Source organism: Micromys minutus, assembly GCF_963924665.1.
Source record: "Micromys minutus genome assembly, chromosome: 3".
Lineage (NCBI taxonomy): Eukaryota > Metazoa > Chordata > Mammalia > Rodentia > Muridae > Micromys > Micromys minutus.
The window spans coordinates 15,367,095-15,388,700 of NC_137972.1; the positions used below are offsets into that span (position 1 = coordinate 15,367,095).

Sequence of the window (21,606 nt, forward strand, 5' to 3'; positions counted from 1 at the left end):
AAAAAAAAATCCCTAACTTAAAAAAAGCATAATCTTCTGCCAAATTCTCCATCATTTGCTGCTTATAGTAAGACATACATTGAGTCCTTAGCATAAGTAAAGCAGCGGATTCTGTCTCCAGCACTACTACAAAAATAGCTCAGTAACAGTACGAAAAACTTCTTTAAGTAAATCTGAGGAAGGTATGACATAAGATAGTGGAGAGTTATAGAAATAACAATCCTGATGTTTCATTTTTTTGCAATATATTTTGGCTCTACTATTATATCTACCTGATCACTTTATCAGATTAGAAAGTCTACTTAATCACAAAATTTAATAGTATAGTCGCATATAAATCTCTTAAATATCCAGAGACAAAGAAAATGCTCAATAATTTTAAATATATGTTTTCTATATTTCTTCTTCAGTCACAGTGTCGATGACCTAGATTTTATTTTCTTTTACTTAAAATAATAAAATATATTTTGATGATGAGAAAATGAAGAATTTATTATAGATATGCAAATTTAAGTAAAAACTATTTTAAGTGAGTTTGTATTGTCCTAATAATTTTGATTATTAGATTTCGGTTTAGTCAGTATATGAAACATATTCCCTTCCTGCCCCAGTGAGAGGGCTGGGTGACTGCCATCAAGGCTTAGGACCTACCTGAACAAGGCTGAGCCTGAAGGGAAGAAATGGAAGTTCTCTCTGACCAGAGACAATGGGAGCTTGCCATACACCCTTTAGGCTCTTCCAGAAGGGATAGCCTGGAGCCCCAGGAGGAGAGCTAGAGTGCTGCACTCTGGGATCAAGTCCTTTCAGGCCCAGCAAGCGGTCGGTCACTGCCATCAAGACTCAAGGCCTGCCTGCAAATGGTTGAGGCCCCCAGAGAAGCCTTTCAAACTCACTCCATCCTGAGCCTATTCTAAGTAAGCCCTAAGCCTGCCACATACCCTCACGGGCTGTCCAGAGAAGGAATATCTGGTGATCTCCTGAGCAGATAGGGAGATAAACTGTGGGATCTGGTCCTCTCTGTCCCAGAAGAGAGGCAGATGACTGCCATCAAGACTGGGGACCTACCCACAGATGACCAAGACCCCGGTACAGCCTAGCAAGTGCTCTTCTCCCTTAGCCCACAGGGAGCTTGCCACACACCATTCAGGTTGTCTTGGGAGGAGGAGCCTGAAACTCCTGCAAAACAGCTAGAATGGTAAGTACTCACTTAGAGTTGCACCAATAGCACTCTGCACCAAGTTTGACTGTCCATAAAATGGCACACTCATATCTCGAAGTAGAAAATTTCTAAAATAACAAAAACTACAAAATCAAATAAAAATTCACAAAAAAGTATTTATAATAGATTCTATTGGAATCCGTGGGAATTTGTGGAAAACTTATATCACAAAACTTAAAAAAAAAATCTAGACACAGATTTTTGTTCTTCCTAATGCTGCAACACATTAATAAAGTAGCTAATTTAGTGGTGATACCATATATTAAAGTGATTTAATGCTATTTCATAACTGTAATTTGGCTGCTGTTGGCTAATATAAAGATCTTATATGGAGGAAATCTGATATGAGATTGCTGTTAAAGATTTTATAGACACTAAAAAATAATCACAACAAATGGATTGAGAAAAATTCATATATAGAAGGAAATAAAGTCCTAGAAGCATATAATTTAACAAAATTAAATAACTAGATTATAAAAAAACAGGATCATAACAAACAAAATAATTATAGCAGTTATACAATTAACCAGTAATAAAGCAATGGGTCTCATTAAATCACTTGAGTTCTACCAAAGTGTAAAAAAATAATGCCTAACAATAACTACTAAAAAACTACACAGAAGACATAATGTGTTTAATTCTCTTCAATTGTGCAGATTTTATATGGAAGCTTTGTTAGAGATTACAAGTAGCAATATATCAATAGCAACAACATTATAATTTTAGAAACAAATAACAATGTATACAGATACACAGACAATTATGTATGATTCACCAAATTAATTGTTTCATATAGTCACTATATAAAAGTTGTAAAGAATGACTTCATGGAAGAAACAATTGACATGAAATTCATTGATGACTTCTGATTCTTTATAAAATGCTGGTTCTACAATGAATAATGACACTGACCTTCTCAAATGCTGCATTACAATGTGAAATTTCACAAAAATATGGAAATAACCCTTCAGTCATTCTCATTTTGAGTGAGAAAAAAATGTCCTGACCCACTTGCATTTCAAGTGGACATCTAATGTATTTCTATATAAAGTGAAAGGAAACTTTGTCAGGGCCTCAGGACAAGCTCCTCAGGACAATGTGTAGCCTTAGTCCAGGCCCTTGTCTAAAAAATTAGGAAATTCTGCCATTAACTTCCACTCCATTCAGTTGACCCCTATGCTTGCATTATTCCTCTCAAAGCATATTTTTATTACTTGAAAGAGATAAATCAGAAAAAAACATTATATATTTATGTTAAATGCACTGGAATGGCCATGACTTATAGCCTAGATCACTAACCTGATGTGTTATAGAAGGATGTAGAACTATAAGAAGTAGGAGGAGCTTAGAAGAAGGAAGTTATGTCATAATAGGCATGCCCTTAAAGGGCATATTAGGTGCACAGGTGTTTCCTCTCTCTTCATTTGGTGGCTTCATGGAAGGAAGAGTTTTGCTCCACACTCTTGCTGTTTTGCCATAACACAGAGAACATAATGGAGGCAAGAGATCAAGAGATGAAAGTTCAGAAAAAGTGAACCAAATTTCTTCCTAAAAGGTAAACCAATTCTTATTATTTACTTTACTGACAGAAAAATAACAAGGAAACTTCCATGTCTGTGCTGGTGGCATCTTCATTCCAATTTTATCTTTTCCTTAAACCTTTTGCATTCTGTCCTGTAACTGACAAATTTTTAATTATTTCAACTGGTAGACTTTGTATAGTGTGTTTTTAGGGGCCTATGTAGAGAGTAAAGTCAGTCATCCACAGAAAAACTTGCCATCTTTCCCAGACTTTGTACCATTTTTTCAACTGTCTTGGTGCCCAAAGTGATGTTTACAGAGATAATATTGTTAATAGGCAAGAAATGTAGATAAAAAGATTTTTTTTGTCTTTCGTACTAATAAATTCTTCAACCTATTGTCAAAAATATTTAAGACTGAGGAAGATTCTCTCTGTTCAGAGGAACTTATTTACCTTAAGCACAGCTCCAGAGACCATCTAAAATACCCATTTCTACCAGTGGAGTATTATTTTAAAAATTGATAATATTTCCACTTAATACCTTGTGGTGCTATCTTGGAACTTTTTATAGGACACTGTTTAAAAACCATAAAAGAAGTAGTACATTGGGAAAATAGTTTTGTAATCCCAGTTAATTGTAAGGTTGACATGAGAGAATCACAAATTCATGTCTATAAGGATTATCTGGCCTACAGAGTGACATTAAGGTAAGACGAATCAATGCAGTGAGACTTTCTTAAAGTATAGTGTAAAAGAGAAAGCTAGAGGTATATCTTGTCATAATACTTACATGAGTAATGTTCTAGATTTAATTATTACTTTTAGAATAAATGAAATAAAATACAGGATAATTGTTATGTTACTAAACATGAGGTAAATACATGATTTTTGAATAAATGAAAATTCTTTATTAAAATAAACACAAAAGAAGTGATTTACATAAGTGTATGTCTATACATTTGTATTGCATATATGTTGAGTGTATATGTAGGTTATTGCCTATATGAATTTATATAAATTGAAATAAATAGTGTAATTTCTATGGCATGGACATAGTAGCAGTGATCTTCAAAAATATTTTCAGATCATTTTGGTCCTATGTACAAAATTTTTTGATAAATATGTAGGTTTATATGTGTATGAATATAAACATATTAATTTTTTAAAAAAATATTTATAAATCATTACCCAAGTAATTGCCACATACATAATTTTGACATTGATCAAAACTCATATTGTAAGAGCAAAATCTGTATGTAGGGCAAAAGTGAAAATAATACATATAAATGTATTTTTTTTGTAGGTTAATACATGAGAATCAATCACCTTGTTCAGCTTCAGAAAACTTGATGAGAGATACTGGATAAACCACAGGTGATCTCTTTGGAAGAAGAAAACTAAGATTTTTATAGAGAAATTATAAAACATTTTCCAGGAAATTGACGTTTCCTAATCAGTAATTTGTAAGTGCTAGTTTAAACGATGAATATTTTCAATTTTCAATGACCAGTAGTTTGATGTTTTTAAACACAGTAAGACATCATAACTTGAAGGATGTTCTCACAGAAAATATCCTACAGCCATGTGTTTACATTTGGAATCACATTTTATGGGGAAATAATTACAGGAATCTTAGGAAATGGGTTTATAGCACTAGTGAACATCATGAACTGGTTCAAGAGAAGAAGGATTTCTACAGTGGATCAGATTCTCACTGCTTTGGCTCTTACCAGATTCATTTATCTGTGGTCTATGCTCATTTGTATATTGTTATTTCTAATGTGTCCACATTTGCCTATGACATCAGAACTGCTTACATCAGTGAACACTATTTATGTAGTGAACAATCATTTCAGCTTCTGGCTTGCTACATGCCTTAGTGTTTTTTATTTTCTCAAAATAGCCAATTTTTCTAACTCTTTTTTTCTTTACCTAAAGTTGAGAGTTAGAAAAGTGATTTTAATGATAATGTTGATATCACTGATTTTCTTGATGTTCAACATTTCATCTTTAGGGATGTACAAAAATTTCTCAATTGATGTTTCTGAAGGAAATATATCTTATAGTTTGAGGGATTTGACAGAAATTCACAGGATTTTCTTATTCACCAACACATCCAAAGATTTCTTACTCACCAACTCTTCCCATGTTTTCTTACCCATCATCTCTATATTCATGCTCATACCCTTCACTGTTTCCCTGGTAGCATTTCTTATGCTCATCTTCTCGCTCTGGAAGCATCACAAGAGGATGCAGGTCAATGCCAACCAACCTAGAGATGCCAGCACCATGGCCCACATGAAAGCCTTGCAAACTGGGTTCTCCTTCCTGCTACTGTATACAATATACTTACTTTTCATTATCATAGGACTTTTGAACCTTGGATTGATGAGGGAAATAGTAATACTATTTTTTGACCACATTTCTGGAACAGTTTTTCCTACAATCCACTCATTTGTGCTGATTCTGGGAAATAGTAAGCTGAGACAAGCCACTCTTTCTGTGCTGCCTTGTCTGAAGTCAGTCCAAAGATATGGAAAGCATTGCTCCCAAATAAATTCCATAGAAAATCATGCAAAATCTTGAGGATGATCAGAATATAGAAAACATGATTTTATTTTGGAACAAAAATGCGTGGCTTCAAACCAGGGAGCATAATACTTATGATAGTAGGTTAAGAATCAATGAAACTCCCATTATATAAGTGATTTCATAGAAGAAAGGGGTAAGGGAAAGTTTTAGGTAATGATGAAGGAGGAAAGTATTTGAAGATGACAAGGAGTTAGATATGAAAAGTAACAATGAGGATAGAATCATGCTATTCTGGGAAAACCTCTAATTATTTAATTCAATATTATAAATTAACTTTTCTTATGTGGTCTGATATTATTCTTTTCAATAGTCAATGATTATGAGACCAAAAGTCCAATACCAACCAGGACCAGCCTTTTGATTTGTGAGTTAGTGCTCTCCAAGATTGTTCTACAACAAACCGCCTATTTCTGTTGCCATTTCTAGAGGTAAAATATAAGTCCCAATTTCTGTTGGTACCATTCTCCTTAGAAAAAGAACTTCAGAGTTTGAACTGACCTTCTCGCTTTCTACCTGAGACCTACCTTTCATGGTATTAGAGTTCAAGTGCATGATTACAAAAAGGGAGGCAAGTTGTAATCATATCCCACTACACCACTTACAAATTATATCAATGACAAGTGACCATGATTGCATAATAGCCCTGTCAATCCAGTAGTGCATGCATATCGTTCTAATAACAAATTTCACTGTAATTGGACTTAATAGGTTTCCAACATGTGGAATACTATGCTTGGAAATGAAAACTAAATTAATTATTCACAAGCTGACTGAAGAAAATTGAGGTTACTTGAAAATTTACAAAACTGAGTAACTAAATTAGGATAATACCTGACAACAGGATACAAACATTTGCCAGTATATTCCCAAATTAATATAAAATGTAAACTTCATCTGTCTTCACCATAACTTATCTTCAAAACTGATAAGGATGACTGGAGAAAATTATAACTAAACAATTGCAGAGTTGGGAAACCTAGACCTAATGAGTATATTTTTAAAGAATGAACATCTATGACCAGGGAAGAATATTGAAGAAGGACAGAAATATTATAATAGTTAGAGGGTCATAGACTTTGCTTTGACGTCATGGCCTTTAGAATCATGGACAGATATATTATATACTTATAGACTCATAAACATGACCTTGCAAATATCAGCTGTACAAGCAAGGCTCAAACAAACATGTAACACGAACAGGAAACACCTACAAAGCATTAAATATACAGAAATATCTAAAGTCCTGAATAATGCTGGAAAAAGAAGATGTGAAAATTGTTACCATAATAATATTTAGATGTTGAGACTTATAAAAGGGAACATGCTCATATTTCTGTATGCAAAGTAAGAGAGAATTCTATATAGGTCAAAATATTAATTGTTTATTTGAATGAAAACTTCCTTTAACTTGTAGAAGACAGCCAAAAATAAAGGTTTTATTTTAGTGTCATTAATTTGCTTATTCAATTAATAAGTACAAGTTCATGTGAACACTGGTTATATGTGCTTAGTTGGTATTTTCATAGGATTTAAATTCTATGATATGAAAACTGAGAGTCTGTAATATGTTAAAATGATAAAGCATATGTATGAAAATATAAATTCTATTCTTCAAAATATTATATGTTTAACATACATATAGTTGATTTATTTTTCATATAAAGAAGTGTAAATAAATCTTCTGGACATATGTACCTTTACTTGTCTGACAAGCTGGGAAACCATCTTATATACTGTCACCAAACCCAGACAATAATGTGGATGCCAAGATGTACATACTGACAGGTCCTTGATATAGTTGTCTCCTAAGAGAATCTGCCAGGGTCTGAAAAATACAGAGTTGGATGCTCTCAGATTATTATTGGACTGAGAATGAGGTCCCCAATGGAGACATTAGAAAAAAGACTGAAGGAACTGAAGGTATTTACAACCCCAAAGACATATGAACACACCCATCAACCAGAGCCCTTGGAGCTCCCAGAGATTAAACTAACTACAAAAGAATACACATGGAGGGACCCATGGTTTTAGCAACATATGTAGCAGAGGATGGCCTAATCAGCCATCAAGGAGAGGAGAGGTCCTTGACTGTGAAAGCCAGCTTAGGGTAATTCCAGGACAGATAGTTGGGAGGGAGTGTGTGGGTAAGAGAACATTTTCTTAGAGGTGGGAGGAAGGAGTTAGAATAGGGGAATTACAGGGGAAACTGGGAAAGTGAATAACATTTTAAATGTAAGTAAAGAAATTATCCTATAATAGTAATAAAAGAAGTAAAAACAAATTCATAATTTTGAGTCTCTCTCATACACATACACACACAGACACATACACACAAACACACACACACACACACACACACACACACACACTCACACACACACACAGGTGTGCACAAGCACACAAACATGGTTTTGCCTCTCCAATGCTATAGAGTCATTGATGTACATGGGTTACCCATACCCTTGTCAACAAAAACATGTTCTCTCAGTAGTTCATTTTTCCAGGATTTCTTCCCTTCTATATATGCCTACAGTTGTCCCACAGAGTGAATGGAGCACAATACAAAGGCTTGATGTGGTTCATAGCTGACTAAAAATAGTAATTGTATCCAACTCTTAGAAACTTACAGTGTACTTCTACTAAAGAAGAGATGAATGAAACTCTCATGTTGAATGCAGATTAAATAACTGAATCCTGTGTCCTACATATACATATGTCAGTGATATATGGGGATCATGTGGTAGACTTAATTTGTGCTAGGTTTTGTGGATCTCAGAATGTCTGCTTCCATTTGAATTTCCCTAACTATAAAAATTCTCCATCATTTTCTGCTTATAGTAAAACATACATTGATTCCTTAGCATAAGTAAAGCAGCAGATTCTGTCTCCAGTACTACTACAAAAATAGTTCAGTAACAGTAAGAAAAACTTGATTCAGCAAATCTGAGGAAGGTAAGACATAAGATAGTGGAGAGTTATAGAGAGAATGAACCTAATATTTTCATCGTTTTCCATTATATTGATCCTTCACTACTATATCTACCTACCCACCTTATCAGGTTGGAAAGTCACCTTAATCTCAATATTTAATAGTATATTCACATATAAATCTCTTAAATAGCCAGAGACAAGAGGGAATACCCATTAAGTTTAAATATGTTTTTTTTATGGATTTTCTTCAATCATAGTGTTGATGACCTAGATTCTATTTTTTTATTAAAATAGTAAGCTATGTTTTGATAATAAGATGATGGCATACATATGTATGTATATGGAGATTTAAGAAGAGCTATAGGTTTAAGTGAGCTATAGATTGCCATAATAAACTTGATTATTAAATTAAAGTTCATTCAATATATGAAATATATCCTGAATGAACAATTGAGTAAGAAATGCAGGTACCTCATCAATGTATATATAAACATTTATTTTTGAACTGAGAACATGTCTGTGAGAGGAAACGTAATGCTTCATTCTCTCATGACACACAAAGAAAACTACCTTCCTATGGAGACCTTTGTTAAAGGGAAACATTATCTGGATGTACTTAATTCAGAATCAAAAGTATGGTGTTTAAGAATTTTGTAGAATTTAATGAAAATGAAAACACAACATACCCAAACCTATGGGATGCAATGAAAGCAGTACTGAGAGCAAACTCATAGCTCTGAATGCTTCCAAAAAGAAACTGGAGAGAGCATACACTACCAACTTGACAGCACATTTGAAGGCTCTAAAACAAAAGGAAGCAGAAACACTCAAGAAGAGTGAACGGCAAGAAATAATCAAACTCAGAGCAGAAATAAACCAAACAGAAACAAAAAGAACCATTGAAAGAATCAACAAAACCAAGAGATGGTTTTGTGAGAAAATTAACAAGATTGAAAAACCCTTAGCCAGACTAACTAGAGGACAAAAAGAGAGTAACCAAATTAACAAAATCAGAAATGAAAGTGGAGACATAATACCTGAAACTGAGGAAAATCAAGAAACAATCAGATCCTATTACAAAAGCTTATATACTCAACAAAGCTGGAAAATCTGGAGAAAATGGATGAATTGCTAGACAGATACCAGATACTAAAGTCAAACTAGGACGAGATAAACCATCTAAATAATCCCATAACACCTAAAGAAATAGAAGCAGTCATTAAAAGCCTCACAACCAAAAAAAAAAAAAAAAAAAAAAAAAAAAAAAAAAAAAAATCCCAGGTCTAGATGTGTTCAGTGCAGAATTTGATCAGATATTTATTGATGATTTAATACAAATACTCTCCAAACTATTCCACAAAATAGAATCAGATAAACACTACCTAACTCATTTTTGAGGTTACAATAACCCTCATTCCTAAACCACACAAAGACCCTAAAAGGAAAAAGAACTTCTGACCAATGACACTTATGAACATTGATGCAAAAGTATTCAACAAAATCCTTGAAAACCGAATCCAAGAAAACATCAAAACGATCATTCACCAAGACCAAGTAGGGTTTGTCCCTGGATGCAGACTACACAGAAATCCATCAACGTAATCCACCACATAAACAAACTCAAAGAAAAGAAACCACATGGTCATCTCACTAGATGCTGAGAAATATTTAACAAAATTCAACACCCCTTCATGTTAAAATCCAGGGAAGGAACAGGACTCCAAGGCCCATACCTAACATAATAAATGCAATATACAGCAAACCAATAGCCAAAATCCCAATTTAACTGTGGGAAATATGAAGCAATCCCACTAAAATCACTGACTCTACAAGGCTGCCCAATCCCCCCTCCAAACCTATTCAACAAAGTACTGGAAGTCCTGGCTGGAGTAATGAGACAGCAAAAGGAAATCAAAGGGATACAAATTGGAAAGGAAGAAGTAAAAACATCACTGTGGGCAGATGACTGATAGTGTACATAAGTGATGCCAAAAATTCCACCAGATAATTTCTACAGCTGAGAAACAAGTTCAGCAAAGTTGCTACATATAAAATTAACTCAAACAAAATAGTAGCCTTTCACTACTCAAAGGATAAACATTGGGAAAAAGAAATTAGGGAAAAGATACCCTCACAATAGTCACAAACAATATAAAATACCTTGGTGTGATTCTAACTAAGCAAGTAAAGGACCTATATGACAAGAACTTCAAACCTCTGAAGGAAACTGAAGATGATCTCAGAAGATGGAAAGATCTCCCATTCTCATGGATTGGAAGGATCAGCATTGTAAAAATGGCCATCTCAACAAAAGCAATCTACAGATTCAATGCATTCCCGATCAACATTCCAACCCAATTCTTCATTTCATCCAGAATAACAAAAGATATAGAATAGCAAAATCTATCCTCAACAAAAAGAAAACATCTGTGGGAATCACTATCCCTGACCTCAAGATATATTACAAGGCAATTGTGCTGAAAACTGCATGGTACTGGTACAGAAATAGGCCTGTGGATCAATGGAATAAAATAGAAGATCCAGGAATGAGCACTCACATATATGGTAACTTGTGTTTTTAACAAAGGAGCTGTACACATTCAATAGAAAAAGACAGCCTTTTCAACAAATGGTGTTGGTCCAACTGGCACTCATCATGCAGAAGAATGAAAATAGACCCTTTCTTATCTCCCTGTACAAAGCTCAAGTACAAGTGGATCAAAGATCTCCACATTAAGCCAGTTAAACTGAAACTATTAGATGAGAAAGTAGGGAAAACCTTAGAACATATAGGCACAGCAGAAAATTTCCTGAACAGAAAACCAGTGGCTCGTGCTCTAAGGTCAAAATTGACAAATGGGACTTAATGAGATTGCAAAGTTTCTTTAAGGATAAGGGCACAGTCAAAAAAAAAAAAAAAAAAAAAACAGCAGCCAATAGAGTGGAAAAAGTTTTTTACCAACCCTACATCAGATAGAGGCCTAATATCCATGATATACAAAGAACTCCAGAAGCTAGACACCAGAGAATCAAACAACCTTATTAAAAATGGGGTACAGAGTTGAACAAAAAGTTCTCAACTGAGGAATATCATATGGCTTAGAAAGATCTCAGGAAGTGATCGACATCATTTGGCATCAGGGAAATGCAATTCAAATCAACCCTGAGATTCCACCTCACACCAGTCAGAATGGCTAGGATCCAAAATCAGATGACAGCAGATGCTGGGGAGGATGTGAAGAGAGAGGAACACTTCTTTACTGTTGGTGGGGTTATAAACTGGTTCAAACACTCTGCAAGTCAGTCTGGCAACTCCTTAGAAATTTGGACATAGTACTACCTGAAGACCCAGTTATTCCACTTCTGGGCATATACCCCAGAGAAGCTCCAACATACATATGCACACAATGTTCATAGCAGCTCTTTTTATAATATCCAGAAGCTGGAAAGAACCCAGATCTCCTTCAGTAGATGAATGGATACAAAAATTGTGGTACATTTACACAATGGTGTACTACTCATCTATCAGAAACAATGAGGTTATGAAATTCTTAGAAAATGGATGCATCCAGAGAATATCATCCTGTGTGAGGTAACCCAGTAACAAAAGAACAGACATAATATGCAGTCAGTGAAAATAGGATACTAACCCCAGAAAGTTCAGAACACTCCAGAAACAATGCACAGACTATTTGAAGTTCAAGAAAGATTAAAGAAAATGAAAAACCATTATGCTTAATCTTTATACACCAAGAAAACTTTCACTAATTCCTGGTTACATCTTGTTTTACATTTACTTTATACTCATTGTAACTAGTAAGATCTTGATGCACACTATCAAACCTTAAAAAAAAAACCCAGTCCTGACAAAAATATATTCACGTACTTTTATGTAAAAATGCTTAAAATCTGTACATTTATCTTTGGTTTTTGTAAAAAAAAAAGTTGTGCAATTAAAAAAATCAATGATTTGTTGAAAAAAAGTATGGTGTTTGCCTCAGGGAAGTTCTTTAATGCACAGTGAGCCCTTAATAACATACTTGTGGTGAGAAGTATGGGCATCTGCCATCTTAATATATACACTACAGAACCCAACATCAGGACTGTTTACATTAATTTTTGTCCTTATTTTATTCAGAGTTCAATTTTGTTACATAGGAGATGCAAAGTAGGAGCCAGCCTCTTGCTTTTACACAGATGGAACAATTATATATCTAGTTTTTCTAAATTTGTTAAAATTTGCCCATTAGTATCTTGTTATAATGTCTCCATGTTTATTTCCATTAAATAAAAGGAAATAATCTAATGAATCATTTGTAACTTAGGGATAGCTGTAGTGATATACATAGCTACATATTTAACACTCATAATTTCTCCGTGTCTAGCATTATTTTTAAAAATTGATTCAAGAAACTAATACTAGGGTCATTCATATATACTGCAATATATATAATACACGTTTCTTCTTATTTACTATTTATATTATATTATTGGCCCTTTATGTACATCATAGCTATTACAAATTAAGGACTAGAGAATGTTAGTTTTCCCAAAAGTTGTAATGTCATGTATTTTCATGCCAGCAGTAAAAATGTTTGAAGTGATGTAAATCTGTTGGTCCTTAGTGAGTATATATGAATGTATACTATGGGGCATGTGCCAGACAGAAAAGATGAAGGTCCCTTGTTGTATATACAGCCTTATTCTTCTTAGTGAATTCTTCTTGAGACTAAAAAGATATTCATTCGTATGTTTTCAGGCAGTCATAAACTTTTACAGTTCAGGACAATGTTTTCTGACAGTGCTCTAACATTTACAATTTATAGCATTTGTTAAACAACAGCACCTTATAAATGATCAGAGTGTCTTGCATGAACTACATGATTCAGATATCCTGATCTGCACAAAAAATGTGAAAGTGGGTTTTGTAATCAATAATTAGTGTGTATTTACTGGCATGTGCATTGCTTTGCAAAAAATCAAATGATGAATACATATTTATCAGTACTGAACTTTTGAAAAGTAGTGATTTTCATAATATTATTGAGCAGTGGCAAGTTTCCAGTAAGTGGTCTTCTCATACATAAGCTTAGACACTAGCTGATTAAAAAGCTTCTAATATCATGTGGAACGAAGAAATTACTAGGTACAAATTCAGATTTTTTTTTATGTCTTATGAAAGGATAAACATTCTTATGTGATTTACCTAATACTCATGTTAACAGATTAACATATGTATATAAGAAGAAATTTAACAATAAAATAAAAAATACAAATACATATATTGTATCTTCATTTCCTTCTCAGCACAAGAGATCAAGAGTTCCTTCTCCAAAATTTGCAATATCTCCAGTCTGCTTTGTGAAATGCAAATCACATCCACACAGAGGTCAGTTCTTCTCTCTAAGAAAATACAAGACATTAATGATGGAAAGAAAGAAATCCTTATCAGGCAAAATGGCTTGTTTGGTATTATATCTGTATGTTGTTTAAGGGAACGTGCTATGGACTATTTTATATTGAATATATACATTTTAGAACCAGCTTTTAATGAGTCTTAGGCAGTGACAATAGAAACTGAAGCATTCAAATAAAGTTGAATGGTGTCCTAAGGTGACTATTACAGTCATCAGGAAAGTGGATTTTTTAATTGACAACTTTGCCAATGGATTCATAGCAGTGGTGAACATCATGGTCTTGGTTAAGAGAAGAACAATCTTTTTTTTTAATTTATTTATTAATTACATACAGTGTTCTACATATATATCTGCATGTCAGAAGAGGGAACCAAATCTTATTACAGATGGTTGTGAGCCACCATGTGGTTGCTAGGAATTGAACTCAGGACCTCTGGAAGAGCAGTCAGTGCTCTTAACAACTGAGCCATACACTGAAACTATTAGATGACAAAGTAGGGAAAACCTTAGAACACATAGGCACAGAAGAAAATTTTCTAAACAAAACACCAATGGCTCAAGCTCTAAGGTCAAAGATTAACAAATGGGACTTAATGAGATTGCAAAGTTTCTGTAAGGCTAAGGACATTGTCAAGAAAACAAAATGGCAGCCAACAGAATGGGAAAAGATCTTTACCAACTCCACATCAGATAGAGGCCTAATATCCAAGGTATACAAAGAACTCAAAAAGCTAGACACCAGAGAATCAAACAACCCTATTAAAAAATGGGGTACAGAGCTAAACAAGACGTTCTCAATTGAGGAATATCGAATGGCTGAGAAACATCTGAGGAAGTGCTCAATATCCTTAGCCATCAGGGAAATGCAAATCAAAACATCCCTGAGATTCCACCTCACACCAGTCAGATTGGCCAAGATCCAAAACTCAGATGACAGCAGATGCTGGTGAGGTTGCTGAGAAAGAGGAACACTTCTCCACTGTTGGTGGGGTTGTAAACTGATACAACCACTCTGGGAATAAGTCTGGCTATATCTCATAAAATTGGACATAGTACTACCTGAAGACCCAGCTATTCCACTTCTGGGCATATACCCCAGAGACACTTTAGTACACAACAAGGATATATGCACCACAATGTTCATAGCAGCTCAATTTATAATAGCCATAATCTGGAAAGAACCCAGATGTCCTTCAGAAGATGAATGGATACAAAAATTGTGGTACATTTACACAGTGGAATACTACTCAGCCACCAGAAACAATGACTTAACCCAATTCTTAAGAAAATGGCTGCATGTAGAGAATATCATCCTGAGTGAGATAACCCAGTCACAAAAGAACAGACATAATATGCAGTCACTAATAGTGGGATGCTAACCCCAGAGGCTTGCACTCCCCCAGAAACAACTCACAGACTGTATGAAGTCCAAGAAATAAAGAAAACAAAACAAAACAAAGGAAAAAAAAGTTATGCTCAATCCTTACACACCAAGTACACATTGACAAATTCCGGGTTACACCCTGTATTACATGTACTTTTTGCTTATTGTAAAAAAAAAGAAAAAAAAAAAGAAAAAAAAAAAAGCCAAGCAGTGACACAGTTGTATTTGTATACATTTATGCAAAAATGTTTAAAATTTTTTATCTTTGTTTTTTAAAATAAAGTCTAAAAAAAAGGAGAGAGAGAGAGAGAGAGAAGAACAATCTCTTTAGTGTATCATTTCTTACTACTCTGTCCATCTCCAGAATTGTACTGCTGTGGTTAGTATTAGTGAACTGGTTACTATCAATATCCTGCCCAGGAAAATGGATGAGTGAAAGAATAGTGGCCATAATACACAGTGTATGAACCACTTTCAACCAGATTAGTCTCTGATTTGGTACAATTCACAGCATCTTTTTTTTTTCAACATAGGAAACTTTTACAACACTATTTTTTTTTTTTCTTTTATAAACATCAGACTTAAAAAAGTAATGGCAGAGACAGTCATAATGTGTTTGGTTCTCTTGGGATTAAATATTATAGTTGTTAATGCACCTGAGAGCATTTTAATCATTGAATATGATGTAAATATTTCTAACAGGTTGATTTTGAATAACACACAGCTTTGTATAATGTTTTCATTTCCCAGTCCTGTGTTTGTGTTTGTAGCCTTTGCTTTCTCATTGGTCACTTTTCTCCTACTTGTTTTCTTCCTGTGGAAACACCAGAGATGCAACACAGAGCACAGGGAGGCAGAGGTGCAAGCACCGAGGAGACATGAGAGCCTCACAGACATTAATTGCCTCCATAATTCTCTACTCTATTTTCTTTTTGTCTCCTGTTGTCATAGTTTGGAGTTTCCTGCTTCTGGAGAGAATTCTGCTGCTTTTGATCACACAGGCTGCAAGAATTGCTTTTCCCTCAGTGCATTCCTGTGTCCTGATTCTGGGCAATGCTAAGTTGAGAAAGGCATCTCTCTGTGTACTCCTGTGGCTGAAATACGGGAACAAAAACAGTAACATTTGAGTGTACAAACTTGTGGCTCATTTATGTAGATTACCTTGCATACCTTAGGGAAATTGAATTACCGTCAATTTTTTCTTTAAAAAATTTAATTCTGAATTAGGTAAAAATGCATAACATATTTTCAATTTTCAAGATAGTGGTTTTTAAGTACTTTCAACCTACAAGATAAATGCTCTCTAAGCATCTTCCATACACTGTACAAAATTAATAAAATTACATGTTTGTAAGATACTAAATTGCATAAGTGTAAACTACTTGAACAACAAAGTAACTGATCCCAGGAACACAAAGAGAAGAGTTAGAGAAAACGTGGGAGGATCTTAAGAGGTTTGCAGTCCATAAAAAACAAAACAAAACAAAAAAATCAACCAACCAGAACCCGTAGAGCTTTCAGAAACTGAGCCACCAACCAAACAATGAATCATGGAGGGACCCATGATTCCAGCCACGTATGTAGCTGAGGATGGCATTGTCTTGCATCAATAGAAGAAGCCTTTGGTCCAGTGAAGCCCCACATCCCCAGTGTAGGGAAATGCTAAGGTGCTGACCTGGCAGTGGGGGCGTAGGTGGGTGGGGGAATATCTCATAGAAACAGGGGGAGAATAATGGAAGGAAATAATCTAAAAGGGGAATAATATTTGAAATGTAAATACATAAAGTATCCCATAAATTGTAAAAAAATAATTTTAACAAACATTATTTTTGTAACAGTTCATTGCTTTATAATATCTCAGAATAAGTAATCTTAATATTAAATATGTGCTTATACATATTCCTCAAAATAGAACTCTATAGAAGTTTATATATTGTGCTGGTGTTTTCCTTCAACTAGTCAGAAACTTAAATCACCTTGCAAGAAGAAAGTTCAATTAAGAAAATGTATCCACCTAATTAGACAGTCAGCATATCTGTGTGATATTTTATTGATTTATGTTTGATGTGAGTAGAAGTAACTCACTTTCAGTAGGGCCAACTCTGGGATGGTGCTTCAGTCTTATGTAATGGGGCAGTCTGAGAAATTCATGGAAAGCAAGCCAACAATCAGCATTCTTCCCTGGCATTTACATCAGTTTCTGCCTCTAGATCATTGTCTTGATTGCTTACCCTGACTTCCCTTCAATGTTGACTCATTCATGACTTAGAATAGACATTTTCCTCCCAAAGATGTAGTTTGGATCATAATTTTTGTCACACAAGGAGACAACATACTAGGATGCATACTTAAAATATTTTCATATGTGAAAAACTTAAATATTATATGAGCCACGATTAAAATCATACAGATTATGTATCCGCATAGGTTGTATGACAACCAGTTAGACATAGGAACAGTTTAGTGTAAGTTGTAATTGATCATTAGGAAACATATGTGGATTGTTTTATATGGTTTCATGTTGTGAATGACACAAATAAAACGTTTTAAAAATAAATTTATTCTGTGGGCCCTCAGGGCTTGGCCAACAGAAGAAATGGAAACAGGCAATCTTGGGTGTAGAAAGTTAGGGGACCCTATTGTATGTACCTGAGACCAGGAAGATGAAAGACTCTAAGGACTCAAAAGGAAGGTCCTTAGAATTAATGCCCTACACTTGGGTGAGGGAACTTGTAGAAATACCCTATGGTAGAAAGACAGGAGTTCAAGTGAAATGATGGTGTTGCCATTGAAGAGAAGAAGTCCAGGTAAAGACCCAAATTAGAATCCATCTCAATGGGAGCTTCCAAGACTTCACACTATTATGGCTACTATGATGTTCTTATAGACAGGAGCCCAGCATGACTGCCATCTGAGAAGCCCAACAAAAAGCTGGAAAAGACAGATGCAGAAACTTATACCCAACCAATAGACAGAAGCCAAGGACCTTGTAATTAAATTAGGGAAAAGCTAGAAGAAGAAGATGATGAGGAGGATAACAATATAAAAAGACTAGCAGTCTCAATTAGCTAGTCCAGGTCCCCTGACACACATATATTAGAGGACAGTCTTGTCTGCCCTCAGGCAAAGAACATGCAACTAACCTCCAGAAACATGAGGCCCCATAGAACAGGGAGACTTGGTGTTACAGAGGAATCATCACTCACTCGTTCTTTGCATTTTAATCTGTTGTAACTCTATGTCATGTTTTCCTTATTGAAAATAGTTGGTTTGTTGAGGAACAAAAGCTGCCCTGTTCTTTTCGTGTAAGAATATGTTTCGAATATGAACAGGAATTATGTTAGTTTAGTGAAGTGGTGATGTAGACTTCTCTATAACATTTATGACCCAAGAATATCTATATGATTTAATATAAAATTCACTAAGTATTTTTTAAATATTTAAAAAATATAATTATTTTATCTATTACTTATTTTCCTCCAATTTTCCCAGACCGTTCTCACCAACACCTGTATCTTCCACCTTCAATTCTTTTTCTAACACCCACTGTGTCCAACAAGTGATGTCTGTATCTCTAATAAAGACAACTTTAATAACACATATACATAATTTTCACTTAAATCTGATAAGTTATATGCTAAATACTAAACTTGATTTATTCTCAACAACAATATAGGTATATACATATGGATAGACAGAGAATAACTAAGAAAGAGACAGACTCATAGACAGAGACAGAATAAGGGAGACAGAAAGTGAGACAGACAGAAGGCATAAAATAAAGGAACACGGGCAACTGAGCAACAAATCTAAAATAAAAATATATAAAATATAGAACAAAACATATAAAATGTATTAAAATAGAATTATTAGTATAGAGTTCAGTATATAAAAACTAAATTTTAGACCAGATTTAATGATAATGTGTTTTTATATGTTAATTTATGCTTTTTATATATTTTTCATTTGCATGTCACTTTATGAAGTTTAAATAATTTTACGAAAATGAAATACTACTCAATCACAGACTAACTTTATAGAAAAAAAGAAAGCTTGTGCATTCCCAGAGAAAGAAGTATATGAGGGTGGTTTATACATAAGAATGATATTAATATGTTTGCTATCAATCATTATATTTTTAATAATAGAAAGATGATTAATGATTAATGTAAGACACATAAGAATGATTTGTAAAATAGAAAATGTCAAGTAATTGAGCATAAAACATAGGTTTGACTTATATTTTATTGGTCATACAGATCAAATTATCCAATGTCTTAGGTAAAGATATATTTAGAAAATTTAAAAAATTGTTTCAAATAGAAAGTATGTTTACCTACTGAATTATCTTTTTCCTTTTAGATTGGGAGACAGAATTAATGTAAAATTCTTTTCTTCTATCATCCACTCTCTGCAATGAAAGATATCCACCAGATACTAGGTTAAATATGATTTTTTTTAAAAACATTTTTGGTTTATTTCAGATTTATATTTACATTCTTTAATTTAGAAAACAAAATTATTTAAACTGGATTTATACTCTGTGTTTCTACATTATTTAATTTACATGACCTCTTTTGGTTTAGTTTTATTTTTAAGAATAATAGACAATTTTCATGGCTATATCTTAATTGAATACCTCATTGATGGTTTTGGTTTCATTTTACTTAATGTCAGTGGATCTCAACTTGAGTAATACACTACAATTTATTACAATTTTGGTTACTCGTTTGAGGGCATACAGATAAGGGGGCAGTTTCTCAGGACCTAGGAGCACCAAAATTATGTGTTTCGCAATAGTTTTATGAGAGCCCTTGATAGATCACTATCCACAAGTCACTGCTTTGTGTCTAGCATCAATGTGAGAAGAGGCCTTTGGACCAGGAAGGGCACATTTTCCCAATGTAGGGGAATGCCTAGCCAATGGGGTGGGGAGGCTGATTAGTAGCTAGTGCACCTACATGAAGACAAGTGAAGGGGGAGGAGAGAGAGAGAGCAGGGTGGGAGAAGGGGATGACATTTTAAATGTAAATACAAAGTGTATCTAATAAAAAATAAAGAGTCACAGCCTTATGTGTTAATAAATATGCATGGGTCTAAAAATGTGCTGTTTTATACAGACTAGTGTACCTTATTAAAGAATTTACTGTCCTAAGTTTCTTGGCAGTTTTTAGTGTTGTCCATAAGCCTACAAGATTATTCTAAACCATTACTCTCCTTCTCTCATTCTTTGTCTCTCTCTCTGCCTCTGAGTTTCTGTCTCTGTCTCTGCTCTGTCTTTTTCTGTCTCTTTCTTGTCTCTCTCATTATCTCTGTCTCTCTGTCTTTCTGTCTCTCTGTCGCTCTTTCTCTATCTCTCTCTCACTCTCTCTTTCTCTCTCTCTCTCTCTTTCTCTGTGTATGTGTACTTGTGTTTACTGTTTATATATAATATTCCTACAAAAGATTCTATTTTCAAATAATTGTAGGATAATAAAATTTCCTGGGAGATCATGAAAGAATCAAGAAATAATTAGTAAGGAACAACCCACACAACTATTATTAACATTTTGCCAAGGAGCTAATTTATTTATGAAAATAAGCTATGAGGAACATGTATTGAAGGTGAGACACCACTGTAGCTTATCCTTTTATTCTCACACAAAATGTTTTAAAATATTGCAAATGTAATCTGTACATCATGAGTTGAATTAACATAGAAACCAGACAAGACAAAGCTCACAAACAGTATAAGGGTGGGTGCCTTAATTTGCATGTTAGCAAATGAGATTTTTGGCTAAAGTTTTAACATTGATAACTATAAATTAGGGAATGTATGGAACAATGTGTATACCTGATTGAGGTTTGGCCTGGTTCAAGGCAAAATTTACATTTAGTATTTTTATTAAGGCCTCCATAGCATTGTGAACAATGCTGACCTTATCAGAGGAGCAACCATGCGAATATTCTACTGGATAATGAAAGTCACACTATTTGGGCTGACTCCCAGTTAGTTTCTTCATGAATTGGAGGACACAGATGTTCATTTAGTCCACATAGACCATGCAGGTTGATAAAATAGACTTGTTTAGATGGAGGTTCATATTGCTTGTGAAGGCAGCAATATCCATAGATCTGCTTTGCTTCAAGTCTCTGCAAGTATTATCTTCTTAAGATAATGAAAACATCTAATCTCACATATTTCTCTTAAAATAAAGACTAATGTCATTCCTTTGCTTCTCTTGCATCTCTAGGAAATTCAGTGCTTTTGCTTCCTAACATTGCCTTCACTTTTATAGTGTATGGTGGTTTGGCGAGGTTGTAAGTTTTCAGTGTTCTGAAAGAACATTCACTCTGTGTTCCCTACGGGTTGGATCAGTTTACACACCACTGATAGAACTGATAGAAGTAAAGACTCTACCTAGTCTTCAATGTCATTTATTCCCCTCTGTTTTTTATTTTTTATTTTTTGGAACAGGAATGGTAATGTGGAAGAGGGAATCACAAGCAGTTTTAATTTGCATTTCACTATTTCTTTCAGGATTTTAAGTAATTATTCAAG

General features: G+C 34.2%; 2 pseudogenes across 2 annotated transcripts; both read left to right on the forward strand.

The window, feature by feature from the left end:
• Positions 1-4,295: 4,295 nt before the first annotated feature.
• LOC308418366 (taste receptor type 2 member 123-like) lies at positions 4,296-5,298 on the forward strand (annotated as a pseudogene). Its single transcript has one exon. The product of its transcript is annotated as a taste receptor type 2 member 123-like (transcript).
• Positions 5,299-15,675: 10,377 nt separating this feature from the next.
• Positions 15,676-16,192, forward strand: LOC308418367 (taste receptor type 2 member 116-like; annotated as a pseudogene). Its single transcript has one exon. The product of its transcript is annotated as a taste receptor type 2 member 116-like (transcript).
• The last annotated feature ends 5,414 nt before the right edge of the window (positions 16,193-21,606 follow it).